General features: G+C 43.6%; 1 protein-coding gene across 3 annotated transcripts in view; it reads left to right on the plus strand.

Annotated features, from left to right (window-relative positions):
* MACROD1 (mono-ADP ribosylhydrolase 1) overlaps positions 1 to 26697 on the plus strand; it is a 1095428-nt gene that overhangs the window by 33027 nt on the left and 1035704 nt on the right. The gene's annotated exons all lie outside the window — the stretch shown is intronic.

Here is a 26697-nt window from a genome sequence, read left to right on the forward strand (position 1 = left end):
TGTAATTGGCACTCCTACAGTGATAGCCACAATCTCCTGGGTCCTGTTTGGGTTCTTTGCGAGTAGCTTCACACTGCACACAGACCAGGGGTCTCTCGGGTTGGCACTACCACCATTCATAGAATGACATTCAATGAATACAGGGTGTTCTCTGATTGGATGATGTGGAGATTATGATGTCACTGCCCCTCCCCTCCATCTTGTCCATTCAAAGATTGCCTTGTATTCACTGAAAACAAAAAGAGCGCTCTATGAATGGCAGTGGTGCCAAGCAAGCGACCCTGTGGTCAAAGTGTAGTGGGGCAGCTGCTAGTAGAGATGTGCATGACTGATAATCTGTTTAGTTTCAGATTCTCTTCTTCAGTTGATAATTTCATCATATTAGTTATGTTAGAATGATTTGTTTTGTATATTTGGTTTTGCTTTGTATATTCATTGTTGCAAATTGATTTGTATTTCAGAAGTTATTTCGAAAGGCTGGATATATACGTTTTAATGTGTTAATTCATTATTTTGGGAGATTACTTATGCACTCTGTTTAGGTTGGATGGAGGTGGCTCCATCAGAATCTCAGAATCATAACATAAGGAATCATTAGTTATATTATGCTTTGGAGATTCTGAGGGATCCACCTCCATCCAACACAAACACAATAAGTAGGAATCACCATCTTCTTTCACTTTTAATACCTTACTGTATTTATTGCAATATGTTCCATTTTCATATGTAGTGCTTTTTTTTTATATATATCATTTTTGTTTTTAAATAATGAAAAATGTCACAGCAGCATAAAACTGAAATGGATCCGAATCAATTTGGGTCATTCGTTATGTCACTACGTTATTTTGAATGCTTCAAGCATTAAAGTGTAAGTTCACCTTTACAGAAAATCTGTAGTGTAAACTTACACTGGAACCCCTCCCACCCCCCCCCCCCACCCCTCCTGTCCTGCTGTACCTGAGGCCGGCTATCACCCGCTAGGAGACTTCGAATCGCAGCTTCGCTGGTCTGGGGATTCAAAATCCCCACGGCTTTGTTTAGAATTGGAATGCCTCCTAATACATACCTGTACAAGATATGTTTGGGAGAATAAGCCGGGGTGGATTTCAAATCTCCGGACCGGTGAAGCAGCGACACCATGTCTCCTAGCTGGTGATCGCCAGATTCAGGTACAGTTGAACCAGGGGGATAGGGAGGGGGTCCAGTGTAAGTTCACCTTACAGATTTTCTTTAAAAGGATAAGGTGAACTTATCCTTTAAAGACCCAAACTATTGCATTATGTCATCTGAATGACGCAAATTAATTTGTTGTTTCATTATCATTTATTGTGGATTAGTTGAAATACGTTACTATTGTGATTCGTATACATTCAAAGCTCCGAATAACGGAAATTTTGTCTGAGTTTCGCTTTGTGACTAAGCGAATTGCACAAGTCTAGCTGCTTGCATAGAACTGAGCAGAATACAGAAGATGAGGACTACTATAGTAGTGCCAACTAATACAGTGGTGTCCAGCTTCCCCAGCGGCCCTTCAGGTATGGGATATGAATACTTATATTGTGTCAAGCAGGACCAATGGAGGTAAGCAATACAGACCGTTCCTGGAATTCAACTTTGAGTGTCAAATTCAACAGGATTTTTTTTTTCTGTAAAACAATTAAAATGTTATAGAGGATTATTGTTGCTATCTTGTGAAAAATGGCTAAAGGTTTTGGTGAAATCAATATACGGTATACTGGCTCTCTAGCTGATGTGGAACTATGAAGCATAGCAGGGGCATGCTGTGTTTTGTAGTTCCACCGCATAGTTTAGGCATGGGTTGCCTGAGGTTATTGCGGTTTCTTGTTTGATCCTTTGTCAGTCTTAGCATTTCTGAATGCTTGGGAAGTCAGTTGTGTTTGTGAGATGACATGTAGTGAATGGCCTGTTGCTTGCTCTGCTTTGATGAAACTTATCTAGACAGACAGGACAAGACTTTTAGAGTCTCAGGAGAAGGCTACAGTAAATACTTTGGCACATGATTTCATGAAGATGTTGCAGAGAGAGTTTCATACTTCTGTAATAGAAATTCAATGACGGTTCTGTATTACACTGACGTCTTTGTAAACCTTACCCGCTATAAATACACATTTTATATTGTTCTCAACATAGAATTGAGCTTCTTTTTAAAGAATGAGCTGTTGGGTATTTAGTGCAGATCCATGTGGCATTTTCAAATTATTATGTTCTGCAATTCTTTCTAAAGTGTTGTTTTTTTTTTTTTGGAGATGTCTTGAAAAAGCGGTTTGACTGTCTATATAATTAACATCGTATTCAGTAATCTGCATGGCTGAGAACTGCCCATGTATGTAAGAACAATAGCAGCTATAGGGTTTTGGTAAAGGACTCATCCCTCATAATGTCAACGGTGCTTTCATGCTAATCCACTGTTAAGGTCATGCAACCCAAAACTGATGTTTGTATTTTTAGTAGATGCTGGAAAATGACATTAGCTTACAGTTTTTTTTTTTTTTTTTTTTTTTTTTTCTTGAGGGCTCTTGTTATGAATATTGTAGAGCATGACGTTCCTGGTCTACATTTCTGCTAGTACATTTTAGATGGGGTTCCTACACTCCCTGTTGGAGAATTTTATTTTATTTATGCAACAAACAAACTTCCTAGGTGGATGGGTACAGAACCAGCAGAAGTGGTTTTAAAGATACAAGAATCCAGCAGGTGACTCAAAAGCAGATTACAGCATACAATACAAGGCCTCATGCACACAGGGCGTCTGCCCATCTCTCCTAGACATTTCTCCTCCTGGCAGCAGTGTTTTAGCTGAAAAAATGGCTAACACGTGTAAACGCGACTAGACACATTTAGGCACGTCAAGCTCTTGCGCGTTAATTCATTGGCCGGAATAATAATTTAATCTGGCCATTGAAATGAATTAACACTCAAGCACAAATTGTTAATGTGTGTTTAGATGCTTTTACACATGTCAAGTGTTTTTAATGCCAAACGCTGCTGATCCTGGACGTGCTGGCGATGTGTGTTGTGTTTTTTTTTTTTTTTTTTTTTTTCACCTTTTAATGCATTCTATGCATTAAGGTGAAAAAACTTCCGACTATACCGGCCTCCCCAGCCCCCCCCCCCTGTTTACTTACCTTACCCCTCGAAAGTCCTGCGCCGTGAACGTGCTGGCATCTTGTGTGTGTATATATATATATATATGTGTGTGTGTGTGTGTGTGTGTGTGTATATATGTACAGTATGTGTGTGTGTGTATATGTATGTATGTGTGTGTGTGTGTATATATATATATATATATATATATATATATATATATATATATATATATATATATATATATATATATATATATATATGTATATGTATATGTATGTATGTACTTTTATTGGTATTTGAGTTAATGGTATTTCTACGTGTTCTAATTAATTAAGATTACTGCCTGTAGATCATTGCTAGACACAGAATAATTGCTAATATTTTTTTTTTTTTTCTTAAGTGATGGTTAAAGCGGGAGTTCACCCATTTCTAAAAATTATTTTTTTTCTTCCCCTAGATTCCTGCTCGTTCGGTCTAGGGGAATCGGCTATTTGTATTAAAATAGGTGCAGTACTTACCCGTTTTCGAGCTGCATCTTCTTCCGTCGCTTCCGGGTATGGTCTTCGGGAGCGGGCGTTCCTTCTTGATTGACATTCTTCCGAGAGGCTTCCGACGGTCGCATCCATCGCGTCACTCGTGGCCGAAAGAAGCCGAACGTCGGTGCGGCTCTATACTGCGCCTGCGCACCGACGTTCGGCTTCTTTCGGAAAATCGTGACGCGATGGATGCGACCGTCGGAAGCCTCTCGGAAGCCTGTCAATCAAGAAGGAACGCCCAATTCCCGAAGCCCATACCCGGAAGCGACGGAGAGGATGCGTCTCGTAAACGGGTAAGTACTGCACATATTTTAAAATAAATAGCCGATTCCCCTAGTAATAACGAGCAGGAATCTAAGGGGGAAAAGTGCCCTCTAAGGGTGAACCCCCGCTTTAACTGAACAAGTTTATAGTGTTATGATGTACATGATTAAGTTCCCAATCACACTTGTGAATGGGGCCATTTGTGATTTGGTGCGGGAGACCCAATGGAGGTTGCCTGAAATTAGCTGTGGGCAGGAAGCTCCCACTGAAAGCAATGGGAGACTGACGGCTCTGCATCTATTCACTCGCATGTAATCACTTAACAGCAATTATCTGGATGCAGTCGATTTGAAATTCCTGTGGCTTTCTTTCCTCTTCTCCCCCGCTGACAGGATGGGCTACGCAGGTTCTGATTGGTCAGCGCCATCTATGTGATGGCGCCGACCACCTTTACGAGGTACGTTTTTAGGAGATTGAGCCCGCGGACTGGTAAAATGGCTATATGTGTCACAACGAGATATTGAGGCAATCAAGGTCAGTGGGGGTGGGGGGGGGGGGGGTTGTGGAGAGGGTCCAGGTGTTATCCTTACAGATTTTCTTTTTTGTAAAGGTGAACTTACCCTTTAACATTGATTATTTTTATGCTGCTATCATTAGTAAATATATTGGAAAGTGTATCATATTTACTTGTTTTTAAACTTTTTTTCTTTTTCGTTTGGTTACTTCCTGGTGTCTTGCCTAGGCAAATTATACATCCCAGAAGTCTTCAGGAGGGTTAACAACTGGTTTTTACTTTTTTTTTTTTTTTTCTCTATATTTCTGACCATATGAATATGTAAGTTCAATGGAAAAACAAGGAGAATTGAATTATGTATATGGTCAGTGGAAGAGATGTATTGTGTCACCTGTCCCTTATTTGAATATATAAAAAAATATTTAAAAAACCAACTGGTTTACTTTATAAGTAACCCAGGAATCTTCAGGAGGAGAGGAGGAAAGCTTTTCTCAGCTAAGCACACTCTCCTGCATTCGTGCTTGAGCTAAGGGTTGATGGATTCCAGGAAGTAAATGCTACATAAATCATTTGCCCTTATTCAAGATGGCTTTGGTCAGAAATGCTAGTAGGTTGTTTTTCAAAGTGTCTGTGCACTTCTATACAGGTTTAGCGCTGGATAATTTTAAATTTTATAACAATCCAGCCTTAAAGCGGAGGTCCCGCAACAAATACTGCAGCTGCTGACTTTTAATAAATGGACACTTGCCTGTCCAGGGTGCAAGCGATGTCGGCAGTAGAAGACAAGCTTATCTCTCAGTTGCTCCTGCTGCCATTCTTGGTGAGGAAATCGGGAAGTAAAGCCTTGTGGCTTCACTGTCTGGTTCCTTGCTGCGCATGCGCGAGTAGTGCGGCACGTTCCCAGTGGGCCCCGCTGTCTCCTGGGACCAGTGTGTTTTCCAGAAGGCAGCAGGGGGGGACAGGAAGTGGAGTGACTCCCGTGGGAGTGGGTGCAAATACCTGTATTATACAGGTATCTGCACCCCCTCCCCCTGAAAGGTGCCAAATGTGACACCGGAGGGATGGAGGGTTCCGAAAAGTGAAAGTTCAATTTTTGGGAGGAACTCCGCTTTAAAGATAAACTCCGCCAGGAAGCTAGCATTTTCAGAAGGGGCAGATGGAAACCTGAATATTTATCTTGGCACAACTATCTTTCAAAACTGGAAAAGTTGTGTTGGCAGTATGTGAAACATTATTTACAGGAAAATCGAAAATGTTTGAATCTTTGCTTTAGCACTATTGGGTGGAGAGGAATTTTGCAATTAAAATACTGTAAGCAGTTTGCCGTCTAAAAGAAAGTAATTTACTCTGGATCTTAGTGGTGTTATTTAAGCTCCGAGTAAGAAATCTATGCCATAATTTTCTTCCTAGGAAATCACATTGTTGAAAACTGCATTCTTCTGTGATTATCAGCCTGTAAAGTACCTGCTATTCTTTGTTCTGCCGTATCGTATACCTTTTAAAAAGAAAGAAGTTAATTAATAATCATTGTGTGTAATGTTCATAGCACAGATGTACTGTACCGGTTTCGGATTAATTTACATTGATGTATAGAACACAGGCAGATATCACAAGATGCACTGCTAACTCCATGTCTTATAAATGAGCAGTCCTACCGTGAAGCTGTATAATGCAATTCCATTCATAGTGCCCATTATACTAATTATCAGGCACAGTGACCACACAGATGGACCATGAAAATAGAATGGAGGTGTGAACCTGTTCATTGGGAACTCTATAAAAATAGATGTAATTGTGCATAAAAATGTGCTTGGCCACCATTTTATTCATGATTTAAATGTCCTACAGTGCATGTAAAAATTATATGAATGTCATATCCTTTATAAATAGTTTTATATAAAAAAAAATGGAATGTGCAGAAACACAGTAGATAAATGTACTGTATTAGAGACCTAGCATTATTTTTTATCCATGTCCAGCACATTTAGACCTCCTTCGCATGGGCAGCCAGAAGGGGGGAAAAAAGCGGGCACCATGGTTACACATTTAACCATAACTTAATAACAATTATGACTTAGACATTTTTTTTAATAGCCACTTTCCCAACAGAACGGAATATCCAGAGATTTACCATACAAGTAGCCTGCTTTAAAAGAGACAGGCATTCTTTAAGTTCCGCACTAGTGCATTAGAGACATTATTAACATTTTTCAAAATACGAATTATTAATAGAAATGGTTAAACTGTGTACATAAAATATTTACAGAAAAAAAAGTATTACAAAAAATAAAAAAAAGAGACCATAATGCCACAGAAAAACGGGTTTGAAAGTGAAAGTACTTAACAGAGTCCTGGTTCTGAGTCCAGCAAAGTCCAGTCAATGAGCATTAGATGGATCTATGGCTCTCATAGATTTTGGCTGGTGTTCCTTGTTTGATGGTAAAAGAGAATACTGATACAGTCTCCCGTTTCTGATCTCTGAGGAGGGTGTTGACAGAAATGATCTGACCAATGAGAAGGTCTGAGGAGTCTCAGTCTTTATTGTTAGTTTCTCCTTTTTCAGATGCAGTTTTCGAAGTGTATTAATATTTTGATTATAACCCATGATCTGGTAACCTTCATATTATTGTGCAGGATGCAATTGCCATTCCAGAGATACTAACCATGATATCCCTCAGATATGCAGGTCATCCAGGAGGTGGGAGGGTGTCTAGTTCGCCTACTGTATATGTGTGTGTGTGTGTGTGTGTGTGTGTATATGTATGTATGTATGTATGTATGTGTGTGTGTGTGTGTGTGTGTGTGTGTGTGTGTGTGTGTGTGTGTGTGTGTGTGTGTGTGTGTGTGTGTGTGTGTATATCTATCTATCTATATATACATACATACATACATACATACATACATACAATCTCATAGTCATGTGTGATCTTGATCCATTTAGTATTTTCCACTTTCACATAAATAATCAATAGTACTGCAGCTTGGTTGTGTCTGATTAAATGAATTATGTGCATATTTTGAAACCTTTAATTGGAGAAGGGGTCTCTTTCAGGTCAGGTAAGATAACTATCTGTAGGCCTAAATGGCTTTTACAATATCAAATAGCCCTGGGTAATACATTTTATTGCATGCCATGTACTCCTGATTACCCGAGGCCTAGAGCGTGACAGAACTGAATGTTTTTATCACTTTTCAATGGGCTAACCCCAATCCCTTCAGTAGAAAGTGCCGATAGCCTCGGTAGATGTTTACAGACATTAGGATAAGCAACGCCTGACCTACTGCAGTGTACCATTTTAGATCCCCTGCTAAAGCATTCAAATTAGTTATTTACAGCTTTAGTCCCGGTTCACACTGGTGCAATGCGGGAAACCCTGCGATTCAGTGGCAGTTCCCGTATCGCACCTGAGGTCACAGCAGCTTTATTTCCTACTCTAAAAGATGTCATGGCTGACTTATGAATTCCAAACAACATGGCTGCCCTGTGTCTTTTCAAGTGGACTGTGGGGTGCCAAGTTCGCATTATCACAGAAGACATGAAAAACAAGAGGTTGTGTTTGTGTGCAACCCCCCCCCCCAGCTGAAAACAGGGTGCAAAGTAATCCCCCTTGTTGGCTTCAATGGGCAGTACTGCCTGGCAAACATGACCCATGAGAGTGCCCCAACACTACCCCTGCAATCTTGTGCAATTCCCGTGGCTGGTGTGGTCTTTTAGGGGTTTAAACAGGCAGTGAAGGTGACATAACGCCTCTTCACTGCTTGTCAAATGCACTCTGAAAAGCAATCCCGCCCCACTGATCACTCTTCACAAGGCTAATGTAAATGAGCTCTTCAAAATTGATCAACACGGTGCTGGAAAGATCTTTGGTGTGTACCAAGACCTGGTTGTGCTGTCTGGCAGGACTGACCCAACCACATGACTGACTTTTTTTATAGTTTGGGAAGTAAAACATTTCACCTGTGTATTTGGCCTTTTGTTGGGATTTAACAAACATTTACTGAGACACATCGCTTATACATCTTGTATATGTATTACCTGCATCACTGTCAGATATACATATCTATTATCTGCAGGAGGGAGTATGCATGTGTCACGCAGGTTCTGTCTCAGATGATGGCTGCTGCTTGTCACTTTATTAGTATCAAAATATGTTGGAGTGTATACAAGGGAGCAGGGATGTGGGCACAGGGATGATGAAGAGGGATGAGTGGGATGGGGCAGGAAAAGGACAGATCGGGGAGAGTCTCGTTAGCCAGCTGTCAGGAGATAAATTGCATCTATCATTGCTACGCCACTGACATCCATTACTGCTGGGACAGATCTTCACATAGCATCACCTCCCCGGGGAGATTGTCGCTGTATGATTCTATTCCCAAATAACTTCCCTTTTTCCCATTCCTTTTCACATAACCATGCTGTATGTAAATACATTGCACATGAAGATGATTACTTTAACTGATGCATATCAACAGATTAATTAAAGTAGGCCCTTGAATTTCACATTTCATTGCTGTGTGATTTCATTTAATTTGACCTGTCACCATGAATTAGCAGCTTGTGTAGTTATGAGCTAAAAGCACATTTTTGTTTTCCTTCCACTGTGTGATTTTATTTATTTATTTTTTAACATTGAGACACTTTACAAAGATGCATCCAGAGATGACGAATACACACGATCGGACTTCAATTGAAAACCCAGCAGCTGACCGACTCCCAATCAGCGCTCTCAGCCAATGGCAGAGAGCGCTGATCACAGTGTTCTGGCAGGGGGGCCGTCTCACGGTCAGAACACAAAAACTTGGCGGGGGAGATCCCTATACTAACTTTGCATAGTTAGTACAGCGGCTCTGACCAGAGCTTTTTTTTGTTTAACTCGGTGGGTTGAATGGAAAAAAAACTTCTATAGGTAGATTCAAAGAGATTGGACTAACTTTAGGGCGGCCTAGCCTAGCCTGTTTAGGCTACACCGCCGTAAATTAACTAGGCTAGTAGTGATTCTCAATCTACTTAGCTGCTAATCAAACGAGCGGGTGTAAGGGCGCCTAATTCAAATTGGTTGGAGGGGGGCGTGTTGTATGGAAATGAGGCTTGACCTCACGTTATTTGCTATTGCGAAATGCGCCGGGCGCCTACATTTCCCAGTGCACATTGCGGCTAAGGACGCCGTACTGGCCTATTGATTTTGACGTGGACGTAAACGACGTAACTCCCGTCTCGCGGACAACTTGCGCAAACTACGTAAAAAATTTGAACCTCGCGGCGGGAGCGGCGGCCATACTTCACATTGGCTAGGCCACTAGAGCATAGCTCTAACTTTAGGCCGCCTAAGGCCTTACGGAAACAACGTTAATCGACTGTGGCGGGCTCGCGTACGTTCGGGAATCGGCGTACAAGCTCATTTACATCTACGCCGGCCGCAATGGAAGCGCCACCTAGCGGTCAGCCAAAACATTGCAATCTTAGATATGTTTAAGTGTATCTCTGTTAGAGAATACACTTAAACATAGGGCGGCGTAGATTCAGAGTTAGGTCGGCTTATCTGTAGATAAGCTGGCCTAACTCTTTCTGAATCTACCTACTAGTGTGTACCAGACTTAACCCTTCAGGTCATCCATAATCCTATCAACAAATAATTACCGTGTAGACTTTGGCGGTGATTATCACAGTATATGAACAACTAAAATTTGGCTCTGTTATACAATGCATGTGATATTTTGTGAAAATCTTCACCAAATGTCTGTATTGAATGCAACAGATGTCGTCCAGTGTACTCACTATAGCTTTACTATAATATATTGCTTGCAGATTTGTGAAAATTTAGTAATAATAGACAACACTATACAAATTCCCCTTCGCTGCCTTTGGTTCTCCGGTTTCTTGTCCTAGGGACAGCTGGTGGTGTCCTGTTGTTATTTTTGTCATCACGAGTTCAAGTGCTAGCTTATGTAAAGTGACCTATGCTTTTCCTTTTGCTATACTATCTAACAGTACTGTGCACAGAGGCTAAAACGGTGTGTAAAAATCAACTTTACTTTCAGGAGTATGATCTGGCATGCTTCTGAACAGTAAGTCTGGTCAGATTCAATGACATTGTGCCTCCTTTCCAGATTGGTTGGAATTTTTTTTTTTTTTTCCCAGTCCAGTACCTAGGGTTGAGACAAAAATATGTTCATGAAAAGCAGCCAAAGTTCAATACTAGGGGTAATCGGAGCCAAGTGTTAAAATCGGAGCAAATGTAGTCGGGAAACATAAGTTCATTGCAAAAAAAGTACCAGTGAGGTCAGTATCTAAGGTCAATCTGAAACATAGCAGGGAGTCACACCTATGAGCTAATACGTTAGAACAAGCAGCTTAAAAAGGGAGCTTGGTCAATCAGAACGCAGATCTGCTTGGTCTCTGCAGGTGGGCAGGACTCCGAAGTGAATACTGGTAAATGTATGTAGATACTGGAAAGAAATCTAGATTGCAAGAGGACCCAACAGTGTGAGCTAAAATGCTGCAAGATTCAGGAAGCACCCTAGAGGAATTCCGAGCCCAAATGGAAACGCAAGAAGGATTCGCTAGCAAGGGCCGGTCTGCATCCAGCCACCAAACCGCAATTGTCATGTGGTGCGCTGATTGCCTGAGCAATGAACACCAATGGGTGATTCTCATGTGGTTCATTACTCCATATAACAGAAAATGGTGGCCAACAGTCACTCCATGATAGCAACACTGGATCACCATGGAGTACATTCCAAATACCATGTAAAATATGTGGTGTGGTGTTTTTTTTTTTTGCCAGTATGTTTTAATTGAAGACCCGTAAGATATGTATGAGGCATACAAAATGTATTAGATTCCCTGTTTTTTGTTAATTCCCATTTAAGTGTATATTGTGTGCTTATCAGTTGTATCTTCTTTTTTTTTTTTTTTTAAGTCCAGAATAGTGTGACAACTTTGTGAAAAAATAGTTTCACAGCCCCATGAAAATCTTGTCTTTCTCTGTGTGTGTGTGTGTGTGTGTGTGTGTGTGTGTGTGTGTAATATATATATATATAATTCAAATTTTTTTTTTTTAACAGAAAAGTCCCTTTTCAGAACTTTACACAGATAAGGATCACAGAATTTCTCTGCCCATAATTATATTCATAGGATTCTGCCAAGCTGCATTTCTTATACAGACTTTTTCACTTAACCTTATTAGTTTGAAGACATAACCTAAGGTTACTGTTGGACCCCTGTCACACTGAGGAGTTTTTCAGGCGGTACAGGACTAAAAATAGCGCTGCTATACCGCCTGCAAAACTCCTGCCCAGCAACCCCAATGTGAAAGCCGGAGGGCTTTCACACTGAGGCGATGCGCTGGCAGGAAATAAAAAAAATCTCCTGCAAGCAGCATCTTTGGGGCGGTGAGAGGAGCGGTATGTATACTGCTCCTTCCCATTTAAAACAATGGGAAACCGCGGTAATACTCCCCGCAATGCGCCTCTGTAGAGGCACATTGCGGGGCGGTATTAACCCTTTATCGGCCGCCAGCGGCCGAATCCCACGGCAATGATGGCGCTGCTATTTTTAGCTGCGCTATACCGCCACCGCGGCTCCCGCCACAGTGTGAAAGGTGCCTTTAGACTGAACATTTCACAGTCCTAAACATGCTGAATGTCTGTCTGAAGTTTAGTATTAAAAGGAAATCATATTTTGTAAGTGCTCAGTTAATCAGTTGTACTATTTATAAATAAAACTAAACTGGTTTCATGCAATGTACAGTAATTGTAATCGTGTGTGAGGCCAGGTTCACACTGGTACAACACGACTGTTGTACGACTCTCATCTTACTTTGCCCTGCTACATCAGGCCTACATGGGCCCTACTTTGGTCCCACTTCTATCCAACTTAAATTAACAGGATACGATTTTGCTCCGACTTTGAGATGGTCTGAATTTTCCTTTTGACCAATCAAAACAATCCCAGTGTGACATAAATTCATTTTTTTGCTGCCATAATCACCATGTCAGATGTCACAAGTCAGATAATTATGACAAGAATCCGAATTTTGATCCGACTTCAATGATATTCAATTGGCTGAAGTAGGATCAAAGTAGTGGAGGAACCTTTTTCAAAGTGGGATAAACTTGTGCCGGAGCAGTTTAAGCGGAGTTCCACCCAAAAGTGGAACTTCCGCTTAATCCACTCCTCGTCCCCTTGCATGCCACATTTGGCATGTAATTTTCTTGGGGGGGGGGGGGAGTGGGGGCTTCAGGAGGAGTGGGACTTCCTGTCCCACTTCCTCCTTCCGCCCAGGGACCACTAAGGTGATACGTCATATCGCCTTTTAGTGGCCCCTCCCTGTAGGCGATCACCTGGGACACGTGACAGGTTCCAGGCGATCGCCTGTCCAATCAGGGAGCCCTGCGCCGTTCGCGCATGCGCAGTGGGTGCCCAGCCGTGATGCCGAAAGCTTTAATAAACATAAAAAAAAAAGCCTGGAACACCCCTTTAAAACGGCTCTCATAGGGAATCATTCATTTACACACGTCATGCAACATGGGCTCCCAAAGTCGAAGCGTATAGCGTACCAGTGTAAACCCGGCCTAATAGTAGGCTACCATGCATTGTTCTTTTGGTTATACTAATGTTAGGTTGGCCTTAAGTTCACCAAGCATATTACAGTCTGATTGTACAATATCCTTTAGATCAGGGGTGTCAAACTCAATTTCATTGTGGGCCGCATCAGCATTATGATTGCCCTCAAAAGGGCCTGTTGTATCTGTAAGATTAGATGTCCAGCGCATCCTCTCCCCTCACATTACATGTCAAGAGCCATCCCACCATCAGAAGTTAAGTCCCCCACTCTCCCTTACATCACAGTGTGCTGTATGCTGCTGCTGGGAAGAAGCTGGATGCCATGTTTAAAGCAGAAAGTAAGGGTCTGGAGGAGGACTGGAGCTCTCCTGCAGCTGCAGGAGAGGTGCGAGGGCCACATGAAATGGCCCTTGATGGCCGGATTTGGCCAGCGGGCCTTGTGATTGACACACATGCTTTAGATCCATCATTGACTACTGTATGAAGTGCAAGTATTTGCCTTGTTGGATACAAATTGATTGGATAGCTGAGGTGGGTCTAAAAAGTACATCATTTTGGTAAATCTAAAACTGCATAGTCTGATTGTAACATATGAAGTGACCATTTGAGAGTCATCTGTCTGTATCTCCATAATTGGCAGCAAAACCCACCCTTGTACTTCGGACTTCACTCGTCTCTATAGATAAGTCATGTGCAGGAAGATCTTGCGGCAGCAAATATCTTGTGTCTGCTACACTGCATACATGGACAGGCACTCTGTCTGCCTCTGTATGTCAAGTTAGAGTAGGTCTTACCTCCAGTTTCATTATCTACAAACTGAAGGTAATTATTTTAGAATTTTGGTGCAGATTATTATTTGCAGAAAATTGAGGTAGTTCTTAGCAGCGTCACTTTTACAAAGTGGTCCTTTTTAGGAACTACACGAGTCTGCCACATGTGTCCATAAAGTAACTGTAAATGGCAGTAGAGATTATTAAATCTGTCACAGGCCATTTTAAATGTCGTAGCACCAAAAAAATGTGGGTAGTTCATTAATGAATGCCCACGGTTGTGTGAATATTCACTCCTACTATCCAATCATGTGAAAAGCAAACCTCTGTTTACTTATCACATATGCACCTGATTGGACAATTGAAGTGAAAATGTACACAGTTTATTGAGTGAAGTGTCTAATTTTTTTGTAAACCAGCCTCTTTCTGTTGCTCAGGCGACATGCAACCATCTTTCTTTTCTCTTATTTTTTAACCCAACCATGTACACAATCACATGTAGCGCAAACAGCGTAAAATGCTAGTGACTAAAGTGTAGGAGCCCATAGGGTAAGATCTTATCCTTAAGCAGGTCCAGGAGCTGTTTTTGCAGTAAAAAGAACAAGCTGGAAATGAATGCAAGGACAGAGATTTATGTTCAAAGTAGGGACTTCTGAATAGTGTGTTTTATTTCTTTTTAGTACCAGATGTCTCATAATTTGCACATACATTTTTGCTCTACATAAATAATATTATTTACAATAGCCTGACTGAGTTCTTCCTTAGGGACAGGTGAAGTATAAAGCAGATTGATGACTAGAGATTAGAACTTTGCTTTTTTTTCTTGTACTACTTGCCTTCTTCCCTCCGTTGCAAACAATGGACCTGAAATGTGAGAAGCGGCTGTAATTTTTTCAATTTCCAAGTCTGCTCCATAATTGTACAACCTGTACACTTTGTAAAAGTGATCATTTAGTTATGAACGGGCTTGTTTTGAAATGGAATTTTGAAAAGATGTGCATGGCTGTGGATGAGAATATTCATCTACAATTTTAAAATTAATTAGCAGGTTTTGAATGGGTAAAGGTATTATATTAAAAACCTGGTTATAAATATTTTACAAGATTTTGTAAGGTTGCAGATAGCAGTCACAGGTCGGAGGCTTACTATAAGTGTATAAGAAAATTGAATACTCTCATTATTCAAATATCCAATAATTAACTTTTTTGAATGCATGGCTGAACATATTATTCAACATAAATCGGAGTGCTTTATTATCAATAAAAGCAAAGCAGACATTTATACAAAATTTCTGAGAAGTCATGTTACAGAGGTAGAAAATCACGCAGAAGACCACCAACTTAAAAACTTAAAAACAGAAGTTTCCTACTGCCTGCAATTGCCTGCAATTGTCTGCTAAAGTGCAACTCCAACCAATTTTTTTTTTATTAGATTATATTTCAAGGTGGAAAGGGATGCAACCTATGTTGGGTAAAAAACTCTAAAGCCCCATACACACGATTGGAATGTCCGACTGTGTGTATGCCCCATCGGAGTAATTCCATCGGAAATTCCGATGAATTCCATCAGAGTTTAGATAGAGAACATGTTCTATTTTACACTGATGGAATTCCGATGTGATTTTGGTCGGACAAAGGTCTGATCGTGTGTGTGGGGCTTTAGCTGTTAGGGGAGCTGCATATGACTCAGTTGAACAGATTTCTTCTCCTGCTCCAGTGACCAGGGACTAGAAACAGGTGGGAAATCCTCCCCATTAGAGACAATAGTTTCTAAAACTGGCCCACTCTATCCAAAACTAGAAAATTAAACTATTTATCTGAGGTTCCACACAGTGTAAACACCGTTACAATATGATTACTGGTTCCACTTACAACTGCATTAAGTAGCAAATACAAATACAATACTACCTGGTACAATGGTACATATTCAGGAATATCTGAATAGACTCCCTTGGCTGATTTGTATTCTATAATAGTTAATATTCTGATATTACTTTCATACACGCAAGCATATAATTACCCAACACTTCTAAGGTACAACTTTGCATGATATCTTAATCTTCTTCAAGATCCAGGAATCTCTGGCATTTCATTCTCAGGTATACATAATTTGAAACAATCTAGCTTGCTTTTAAAGTCAAATCACTTAGTTTTCTCTACAAAGTCCCAAAAAACACCTGTTGAACCTTGCAGTGAATTCCACCTAATGCAGTTTTCTGTGATACTGTGTTAACCTCTGGCTAGTTCCTAGTTTTCTGTGTCTGCTGCCTGCCCTAAAATCTGTAATGTTATTGATTTTCTGTGTCTGTAGCCAGCCTGACCTTTCAACTGGTACCTTGTGACCTATTTTTCTGCATTGTTACCTGCAGTTCATCTAACTACTCCAGACCTACTTCCCGATTTTCTTCCTGACTGGTGGTGGTGCTTGACCAGGGTGAACCTAGGGGTCTCTATGAGGGGATACCTGGTGAATACCGACTGGCTCTTAGACTCAACAACTGGGGAATCCTGAATCTACTCTCATGTTAGACCATTCTAGTACTTTGGCAAGTCCTGATCCCAGTCTTAAAGCGGATGTGCAATGGGAAAAAAAATATTAAAAGCCAGCAGCTACAAATACTGCAGCTGCTGACTTTTAATATTAGGACACTTACCTGTCTGGGAGTCCAGCGCCGATCGCAGCAGAGGACGAGCGATCGCTCGTCTCTGCTGCTCCCCCCGCCATCCACGCTGAGGGAACCAGGAAGTGAAGCGCTGCGGCTTCACTGCCCGGTTCCCTATGGCGCATGCGCGAGTCGCGCCGCGCCCGCCGATTGGCTCCCGCTGTGTGCTGGGAGCCGAGTGTTCCCAGCACACAACGGGGGGCGACGGGATGTGACGGAATGCCCGTCTTTTGCCCGTGAATGCCGGGCCGGAAGTGGGTGCAAATACCTGTCTTTAGACAGGTATCTGCACCCCCCTCCCCCTGAAAGGTGTCAAATGTGACACCGGAGGGGGGGAGGGTTCCGATCAGCGGGACTCCACTTTAGGGTGGAGAACCGCTTTAACTTCCAAGTGTTTTCTGCTCAAGTATGTTCCTGATCCAGTTCAGTAGTGTTACTACTTCCAGTGTGGTTCCAACTGCAGATCCATCTCTCGGGTCTCATACTCTGTGATGGTTTGTCCTGCTGACAGACTGGCTTTTGGCTTACACATCTCCGGTACACCTACTGCTTTTCATTGGCTATACCTTGCAGTGTAGTTGGAGGACCCACATCAAAGTAGTCGCCCTCCTGATGCATACTAGACATGTGCATTCGTTTCCATCCGAATGTATTTTCGTCCGAATTTCGGGTATTTTCGTTATCGTTTTAACAAACTAAAACGAACGTGCAGAATCCGAAAGATCCGACATAAAAGATGCTTTATTTTTGTTTTTGTTGCTACAACAGTTCGATATAGATAGAAGATTCGACATGACGCTGACAATAGTGATCTGTGTCTATCGAACCTGTGGTCGAATGTGCCTAACCTTAACTCTATTAGTCCAAGATTATTCTACATATAGAGAAAAGATTCAACATTATAGAGAGTGTTGGGGTAGACCATTCGACATGAACGACGAAGCAGCGAAAAACACACAAACGTCGAATCTGTCATTTTGAAGGCTTACTGTATGGTGTCTGTCGAAAGTTCTAGGAAGATTCGACAAGCGGCTAAACTGTACGACGCCGCAATTGTACATTTCCGGTCAAATTCTCAGCCTATGGCTATAGAAGAATTTGAATGTTGGTTGACTAGTAATAATAATTTATAAATATAATTAATACTAGTCATATAACTTTAGAATTCTACTATAGCTTGTAGGCGGAACATTCAACCGGAAAAGTACGATTGCGGCGTTGTACAGTTTAGCTGCTTCGTTGAATCTTCTTGGAACATTCGACACACCATAAGCCAGGGATCCTCAAACTATGGCCCTCCAGCTGTTGTAGAACTACACCCATGAGGCATTGTAACACACTGACATTCACAGACATGACTAGGCATGATGGGAATTGTAGTTCCTGAACAACTGGAGGGCCGTAGTTTGAAGATCCATGCCATAAGCCTTCAATGACAGGTTTGACCTTAATTCGGATTTTCGGACTAATGCATTTTTAAACAAAATGAAATAAATAAAAACAAATTTTGGGAGTAACTCAATTTTATTTTTAGGACGAAAATTTAATTCCGAAACAAAATATTTCAGTGTGCACATGTCTAATGCATACAAGTTTTATAAAAACAAACCTGTAGTGTGTTTTAACATATTGCAGCACATGTGCACAATGCACACCAGCACACGTGTCATGTGTACATTAAAGTGAGCACATTGATGTGAATAATCCCTTGCCATTCTGCAGTTCTCTGCAGCGTTTTACTGATTTATATATAGTAAAATATATATATATATATATATATATATATATATATATATATATATATATATATTTTAAGTGAAAATAGTACTATAATACAGCCCTTTGGACATGTGGGGGGTAGAACAAGAGGCTCTTGGTATTTACCAGGTTGACTACCACTACTCTAAATGATCCTAATAAAGCTGCCGGGTTGCTCTTTTACTAGTAGATTTATAGTGATATGCATAAAGCTACATTTTTTTTTTTTTTTTTAAAGAAGCAACTCCATTTGAGATTTTGTATATTTTAGACCTTTATTAAAAAAATACAATTTTAAATACTTTTTATTTTTTTATTTAAATTTGTTTATATTAAATTACCCTTTTTTTTATGTGTATTTTGAAATAATAATTATTTCTAAAGCAGCCCATATAAACAATTCTATACCCACCATGCTGCTCTGGTAGAAGCCCAGCAATTTAGAAATCTTCATAACATATCAGGTAATGCATTGCTATATCAAGCTACAAATTTAATTGACTGTGAAAGAAAGAATGATGGAGCTCTTTCTTTCACCCCTGTCTTGACTTGTTAATATCTCCCATTATCCTCACCATGCAGGACTCAAGAGACTCTGCTGTAACTAATCAAATAATAATCAATACTAATTTTGCTAATTTCTATGCCCAGTTATGTAGAGTAAAGTGGTTACTCCCCCTAAAGGAAGGCGCTGGAAGATTTCTTGGGTCTCTTCAACTTTCTACGTTATCCCTGGGAAACTGAGAACTTCATTAGACAGGCACTTTACTACCCATCCTTATCCTGCTCACCACATATGAAATGGCTTTTGACAATAACGATCTACCACCTTCTATGATTGAGGCCCTTATTATCCTCCTTTACTGGGAAAGATGGTATAAGATGTGAATCCTATGAACCAATTTCCCTTCTTTATAGTGATATATTAGAATTCTAGCAAAACTTTGGCTACTCATTTTATCCTCTGTCATAACACCAATTACACCTGACCAGTGAGGTTACAAAAAAAATGAACCCATGACAATATATAGAGACTCCTTATACATGTAGTTCAAGCCTGGACGTTCAGACAAACTTAACCAGTAATTTCTATGGATATTATGTTGGTCTTTTGGGACACCACAGTCAGGAAAAATCAAGACCACTTTTTTCTCCAGAGGGTGTCCCTCAATTTATTTTTACTTGTCCTGAGGTCTTAGGTATTAGGAAATCCCCAGCGATCAGGGGTACCAGATGATCCTCTGCTGAGGAAAAGATGTCAATATATGCCGACAATAATTTTATTTATTTGGACAATTGTTATCCATTCTTTGAAAAGTTGTTGCTGAAGAGTTTTGGCAGGATCTCCCACCCAAGTGTCAGTTGGGTGAAATCAATGGACTTTCCACACTGTGCAATGCCATTTATTGTAAGTTCTCCCCAAGGTAGCTCTTTGAAACACCCAGAAGTATACATTTACAGCTCTTTAAACGGTAGTAAACCGCTGGGTGTTTTTTTTTTTTTTCTTCCCCCTAACCTGAAAGGTAATGTTATAATGTGCTAGTATGCATAGCATGCTAGCACATTATGTTAAACTTGCCTGAAAACGAAGCCTTCCAGCATCGCGTTGTCAGTGCTACAGGTGCTCCCATCTTCATCCGGGATCACGGGCCAGAGCCGCAATGACATCACTGCCTCAAATGCGTGTGGGAGCAGCGGTTTACAACACAGAACCCTGAAGGAATAGCCCGGGTGGCCATTCCTTCAGAGCATGTGTTCCAGTGATGTCACTGGCTGCATGAACAGTAAATATTTACTAAATGGTGCACGTACTTATAGGTAAAAGTCAGAGATGGGAGTTTACTCCTACTTTAACTTGGAGCCTGTTCTTACACCAAAAAAAATATAAAGGTCCAGTTCACTTATAGTCTATTCACATTGTTTTCCATCAAGCCCTGATGAAGGAGGTGATCTTGGACCCCCAGAAACAAGTTGGTTACTTTTGGGATTGTCCTCCTGACTTTTATTGGATTTAAGTTGTATCTGAACCTCTTAGCAGTGGCATGGCCCTGATATACTTACTAAACTGTTGTACCTGCTTAAGGTAGCTCTCATCCACCCCCTCAGGGTCGGCCCTACCATGGGACCCAATGGGACCATGGTGCCAGGCGGCATTTAAGAGGGGCGGCATCCTGTACCAGTAAGCAGGAGTAGTGCAGAGCCGATGCTGGTCGGCTGTGTGCTGCCTCCTGCACTGGTTGCTAGAATAGCTTGCTGCCCGGCACCTAGCAACCAGTGATGTCAGAAGCCGTGGCCGCCCCAGCATTCAGAGCGCTCTGCCTCCGTGCCAAACAATTGCTCCGCCCACCTATTCCATCGCCAGCGTGAGGGAAGGAAGGGTCTGAAGAGAGCTGCCTATGACGGTGTGAGCTGAGTCAGGGGCGGATCCAGGGGGGGGGGGGGGGGCAACTGGTCAATGGCCCCTGAGAAAAAAAATGGTAAACGGGCTGTGCTGATGCTGACGACCCCCCCCATCAGCCGTTGCTGACAGGCTCTGTGAAGGGAGTTGAGGAGGGACACTGACAGAGCCGCAGCTGTGGGGGATTTCCACCCCTCCTTCTCCTCCTTGACCCGAGCAGCTGGGAAACTAACAAGAGGATTATGGGACATATAGTCCCTGATACCAGCAGGCCCAGGATGCAGCCCCCCCCCCACATGCCGAGCGGGAGGAGGGGAGAGGAGGACAGTGAGAACTTGAGAAGAGGAACCATGAGGCTGTCGGGTGGAGGGAGCCAGAGAGAAAGTGCCATTGATTTTTACTAGGCAAGCTAAGAACTTAACTCGAGGGAGGGGGGCAGGGGGCAGGGATGCAGGCTTCCATAGAGGTACAGGACTTTATTACTGTCTGCTTCCACTCCCATTCTGCCCTCCCTAACCTGGCTGCTCCCACCCTGTCCTCCCCACCTGGCTGCTCCTACCCTGTCCTCCCCTCCACCTGGCCGCTCCTACCCTGTCCTCCCCTCCACCTGGCCGCTCCTACCCTGTCCTCCCCTCCACCTGGCCGCTCCTACCCTGTCCTCCCCTCCACCTGGCCGCTCCTACCCTGTCCTCCCCTCCACCTGGCCGCTCCTACCCTGTCCTCCCCTCCACCTGGCCGCTCCTACCCTGTCCTCCCCTCCACCTGGCCGCTCCTACCCTGTCCTCCCCTCCACCTGGCCGCTCCTACCCTGTCCTCCCCTCCACCTGGCCGCTCCTACCCTGTCCTCCCCTCCACCTGGCCGCTCCTACCCTGTCCTCCCCTCCACCTGGCCGCTCCTACCCTGTCCTCCCCTCCACCTGGCCGCTCCCACCCTGTCCTCCCCTCCACCTGGCCGCTCCCACCCTGTCCTCCCCTCCACCTGGCCGCTCCCACCCTGTCCTCCCCTCCACCTGGCCGCTCCCACCCTGTCCTCCCCTCCACCTGGCCGCTCCCACCCTGTCCTCCCCTCCACCTGGCCGCTCCCACCCTGTCCTCCCCTCCACCTGGCCGCTCCCACCCTGTCCTCCCCTCCACCTGGCCGCTCCCACTCTGTCCTCCCCTCCACCTGGCCGCTCCCACTCTGTCCTCCCCTCCACCTGGCCGCTCCCACTCTGTCCTCCCCTCCACCTGGCTCTTCCCATTCTGTCCTTCCCTCCACCTGGCCGCTCCTACCCTGTCCTCCCCTCCACCTGTCTGCTCCCACTCTGTCCTCCCCTCCCCCTGGCCGCTCCTACCCTGTCCTCCCCTCCACCTGGCTGCTCCCACTTTTTTTTTTTTGGGGGGGGGCAGCAGTTCATTCTTGGTACCAGGCAGCACAATGTCTTGGGCCGGCACTGAACCCCCCTTTTTATATGTATGTATGTATGTATGTATGTGTATATAATAAAACCCTACTCCCATATAGCTAAGCTAAAAGGCCTCTTTAACCAGTTCCCGACCACCGCATGTACATATACGTCCACAATATGGCACGTACAGGCACATGGGCGTATAGGTACGTCCCCGCCTTACCTCGGTTCGGGGGTCCGATCGGGACCCCCTCCGGTACATGCGGCGGCCGGGAACGGTGTACGGGAGGTCCGGGAGGAGGGGGCGGCTATTGGTTTCCAGCCGTCCCCTCTCGATCTCCCTCAGCGAATGAGAATGCAGCAGAGCCCTCCCTGCCTGTGTAACTGTAAACACAGGCAGGGAGGAAGTGACGTTTTCTCCCCTCTGGCGGTCTTTTCGTTTGATTCCAGAGGAGAGAAGACGTCAGTACTGTGAGTTGCACCAACAGCACACTGACACAGCACACATAGGCACATAACCCCCCCCGATCACCCCCCCAGCACCCCCAGATCACCCCCTGTCACAGTGTCACTGATTGCAGTGATCATTTATTTTCTGATCACTGCTTTTAGTGTCAGTGTGACAGAAAAAAGTGTCAGGGCAGTTAGGTTTAGGCCCCTTTAGGTCCAGGGTAGCCCCCTACCCCCCCCCCAATAAAGGTTTAACCCCTGATTGCCCCTAAAGTTAACCCTTTCACCCCTATTGCCAGTGTCACTAAGCGATCGGTTTCTGATCGCTGCATTAGTGTCACTGTTGCCGCTAGGCAGTTAGTTTTTTTTGAGGTTCGCCGCCAGGTTTATATAGCGTTAGGTACCCCCATAAATAAAGGTTTTAACCCCTGATTGCCCCTAGAGTTAACCCTTTCACCCCTATTGCCAGTGTCACTAAGCGATCGGTTTCTGATCGCTGTATTAGTGTCACTGTTGCCGCTAGGCAGTTAGTTTTTTTTGAGGTTCGCCGCCAGGTTTATATAGCGTTAGGTACCCCCATAAATAAAGGTTTTAACCCCTGATTGCCCCTAGAGTTAACCCTTTCACCCCTATTGCCAGTGTCACTAAGCGATCGGTTTCTGATCGCTGTATTAGTGTCACTGTTGCCGCTAGGCAGTTAGTTTTTTTTGAGGTTCGCCGCCAGGTTTATATAGCGTTAGGTACCCCCATAAATAAAGGTTTTAACCCCTGATTGCCCCTAGAGTTAACCCTTTCACCACTGATCACTGTATAAGTGTCACTGGTGACGTGGTTAGCCAGTTAGTTATTTAGTTATTTTAGGTTCGCCACCAGGTTTTTAGAAAGCGTTAGGTACCCCCATATATTACCGAATAAAGGTTTTAACCCCCTGATTGCCCCCTAGTTAACCCTTTCACCAGTGATCACCGTATAAGTGTTACGGTTGACGCTGGTTGGTTAGTTTGCTGTTTATAGCATCAGAGCACCCGCCGTATATAACCCAATAGGTTTAACCCCCTGATCACCCGGCGGGTGATATAAATTTAATTTTAGCGCCAGTCAGGGTCTGCGTCACCCCAGGCAGCGTTAGGTTAGAGCCAGTACCGCTTACACCCACTCGCTAAGCATACACCCCCCTTAGTGGTATAGGATCTGAACGGATCGATACCTGATCTGATCAGATCTATACTAGCGTACCCAGCAGTTTAGGGTACCCAAAAACGCATTGTTAGCGGAATCAGCCCAGATACCCGCTAGCACCTGCGTTTTCCCCCTCTGCCCAGCCCAACCCACCCAAGTGCAGTATCGATCGATCACTGTCACTTACAAAACACAAGACACCTAACTGCAGCGTTCGCAGAGACAGGCCTGATCCCTGCGATCGCTTACAGTTTTTTTTGAAGCGTTTTCTACATTTGCTTTTCTATAGTCAGGTGCTTTTTTTACCTGTGAATCCTTACCATTGTACCACTAAATTTAGAGTCCAAAATGGCAAACCGAAGGTACAATGATAAGCAGGCCTTTGAGTTCATGTGCATGTCAGATAGTGAAGAGGAGGAGGTCACGCATCTGACAGATTCTGGCTCAGAATATGAACCCATTTACGACAGCGGCTCCATGTCAGATAGCTCGCACGACGAAGTTGAGGTCCCTGCTAAGGCCAGGCGTACCCGATCCCATTCTGATGTTGTTGAGCAGCAAGAACCGCAGGACCCTCGTATGGAGCAGAGATCCAGTACTAGCGCCGCTATTCCTTCTGGTGAATTGGCAAGCACCAGCGGCCTAGTACACCCTGGTCGTTTATCCAGCACTGCAGTAACACTTGGTGACGTGGCGAGTCCCATAAGTGCAGTTGAAGCTGGCGATGTGGCAAGCACAAGTAGTGTCCCGCTGCCACCAAGAAAAAGACAGAGACAGGCCCGTCGTGCCCATAGTGCCCTTCCTGTAGAATTTGCCTATCCTGATTGGGTCCCCACCACTTCTACAGCACCTGTACTTCCCCCATTCACTGGCCAACCCGGTATTCAGGTGGATACAGCGAACTTTATGTCACTTGATTTTTATTCGCTGTATTTCACGGAAGATCTCTATAGATCTATTGTGGACCAGACCAATTTATATGCTGGTACTTACATCGCCGCTAACCCCCAGTCTCGCCTTGCCAAAGAATGGAAACCTCTCGAGGTTTCCGAATTTAAGACCTTTCTGGGCCTTACCCTCAACATGGGCATACACAAATTTCCGTCATTGCGGATGTATTGGTCCACACATCCCATTGACCATATGTACATTTTCTCTGCTCACATGGCCAGGAGACGATACGAGGCGATCCTGCGGTTCCTGCATTTCAGTGACAATGCACTTTGTCGTCCACGTGGAGACCCTGAATTTGACCGGCTCTACAAAATTCGGCCCCTCGTAAACCATTTCAACGAACGTTTTGCAGCCTTGTTTAATCCCCAGCAGGTTGTATGCGTTGATGAGTCCCTGATTAAATTTGCTGGCCGCTTGTCTTTCAAACAGTACCTTCCCAGCAAGCGTGCCAGATACGGGGTCAAGCTCTATAAGCTCTGTGACAGGGCCACAGGCTACACATGGAGCTTTAGGGTTTACGAGGGAAAAGATAGTCAGGTAGAGCCGGAAGGATGCCCAGATTACATGGGGAGCGCTGGCAAGATTGTTTGGGACTTGGTGTCACCCTTATTCGGAAAGGGGTACCATTTGTATGTGGACAATTTTTACAGCAGCGTGCCACTTTTTAGCCACTTATTTGATCAACAGATTGGAGCATGTGGCACCGTGCGACCTAATCGCCGGGGCTTCCCCCAGCGGCTTGTAGATGCCCGTGTTAGGCCGGGGGCGAGAGCCTGCTGCAGATGTAAAAATTTGCTCGCTGTGAAGTGGCGGGACAATAGGAATGTTTTCGTTCTTACCACCCTTCACGCAGACACGACAGTCCAAATTCGTACGGCGACTGGTGTTGTGGAGAAACCCCTCTGTGTCCACGAATATAACCTTAATATGGGAGGGGTGGACCTCAACGACCAGTTGATGGCGCCGTATCATATTGCCCGTAAGACGAGACGCTGGTACAAAAAAGTGTCTCTACATTTATTTCAATTGGCTCTACTGAATGCTCATGTCGTATACAGAGCTTCAGGACGGAATGAATCCTTCCTTCAATTCCAGAGGGATATCATCACAGAACTCCTGTATCCAGGCGGTATTGTACCTCACCATCTCCTACCAAATGCAGTAAGCCGACTGCATGAGAGGCATTTTTCTTATGTCCTCCCGAGTACCCCTACCCAACGAGCCCCCCAAAGAAAATGTCGTGTCTGTACCAAGCGCGGATTTAGGCGTGACACCCGTTATTTTTGTCCCAAATGTCCTGGCAATCCTGGTCTTTGTATTGGTGAATGTTTTGAACGCTTCCACACACACGTTAATTATTAGTGTAGGGTGAAACATTTCACAGGCTAGGCACACTCACACAGGGTCTCCCAAGATGCCATCGCATTTTGAGAGACCCAAACCTGGAACCGAAAAGTTGAAGTTACAGTTCACAGTTACAAAAAAAAGTGTTAAAAAAAAAAAAAAAAAAAAAGTAAAAAATAAAAACACACAAAAAAATATAAAATAAAAAAAACCAAAAATAGTTGTCGTTTTATTGTTCTCTCCCTCTCTATTCTCTCTCTATTGTTCTGCTCTTTTTTACTGTATTCTATTCTGCAAAGTTTTATTGTTGTTATGTTTTTTCATGCTTGCTTTTCAGGTATGTAATTTATTTTACTGTTTTCAGGTACGCCATTCAGCTGTTGCGCGGACTTATTTATCTTGACAGCAACAGCGTTTGCTCCCACGATATATAAAGCCGCGACTCCAGTGCTGTAGGAGGTGATTTCACCACCACAGTTAAAAAAAAGAGCATATATGCCGAAGCATGCGGGCAGCAGGGGCGGAGGAGCGATTTTGCTCCTAATGCCGCGTACATACGGTTGACATTCCTACGGAGGCTTTCCCGTGGAAAAGTCTGACCATGTGTACACGGCATAGAAAAGTCCGACCGTGTGTACGCGGCATAGAAAAGTCCGACCGTACGCGGCATAACTTTTTTGCGGGAGGATGCCCCCATGCTTTGGCATATATATATATTTTAGGCACAGGTTGCGTTAAAAAATGTTTTATTTTTTACTATGTTTTTTTATAGGTATTTGCTTTGCAGGTATGGTATGATCTTACTG

Source organism: Rana temporaria, chromosome 11 (assembly GCF_905171775.1).
Source record: "Rana temporaria chromosome 11, aRanTem1.1, whole genome shotgun sequence".
Lineage (NCBI taxonomy): Eukaryota > Metazoa > Chordata > Amphibia > Anura > Ranidae > Rana > Rana temporaria.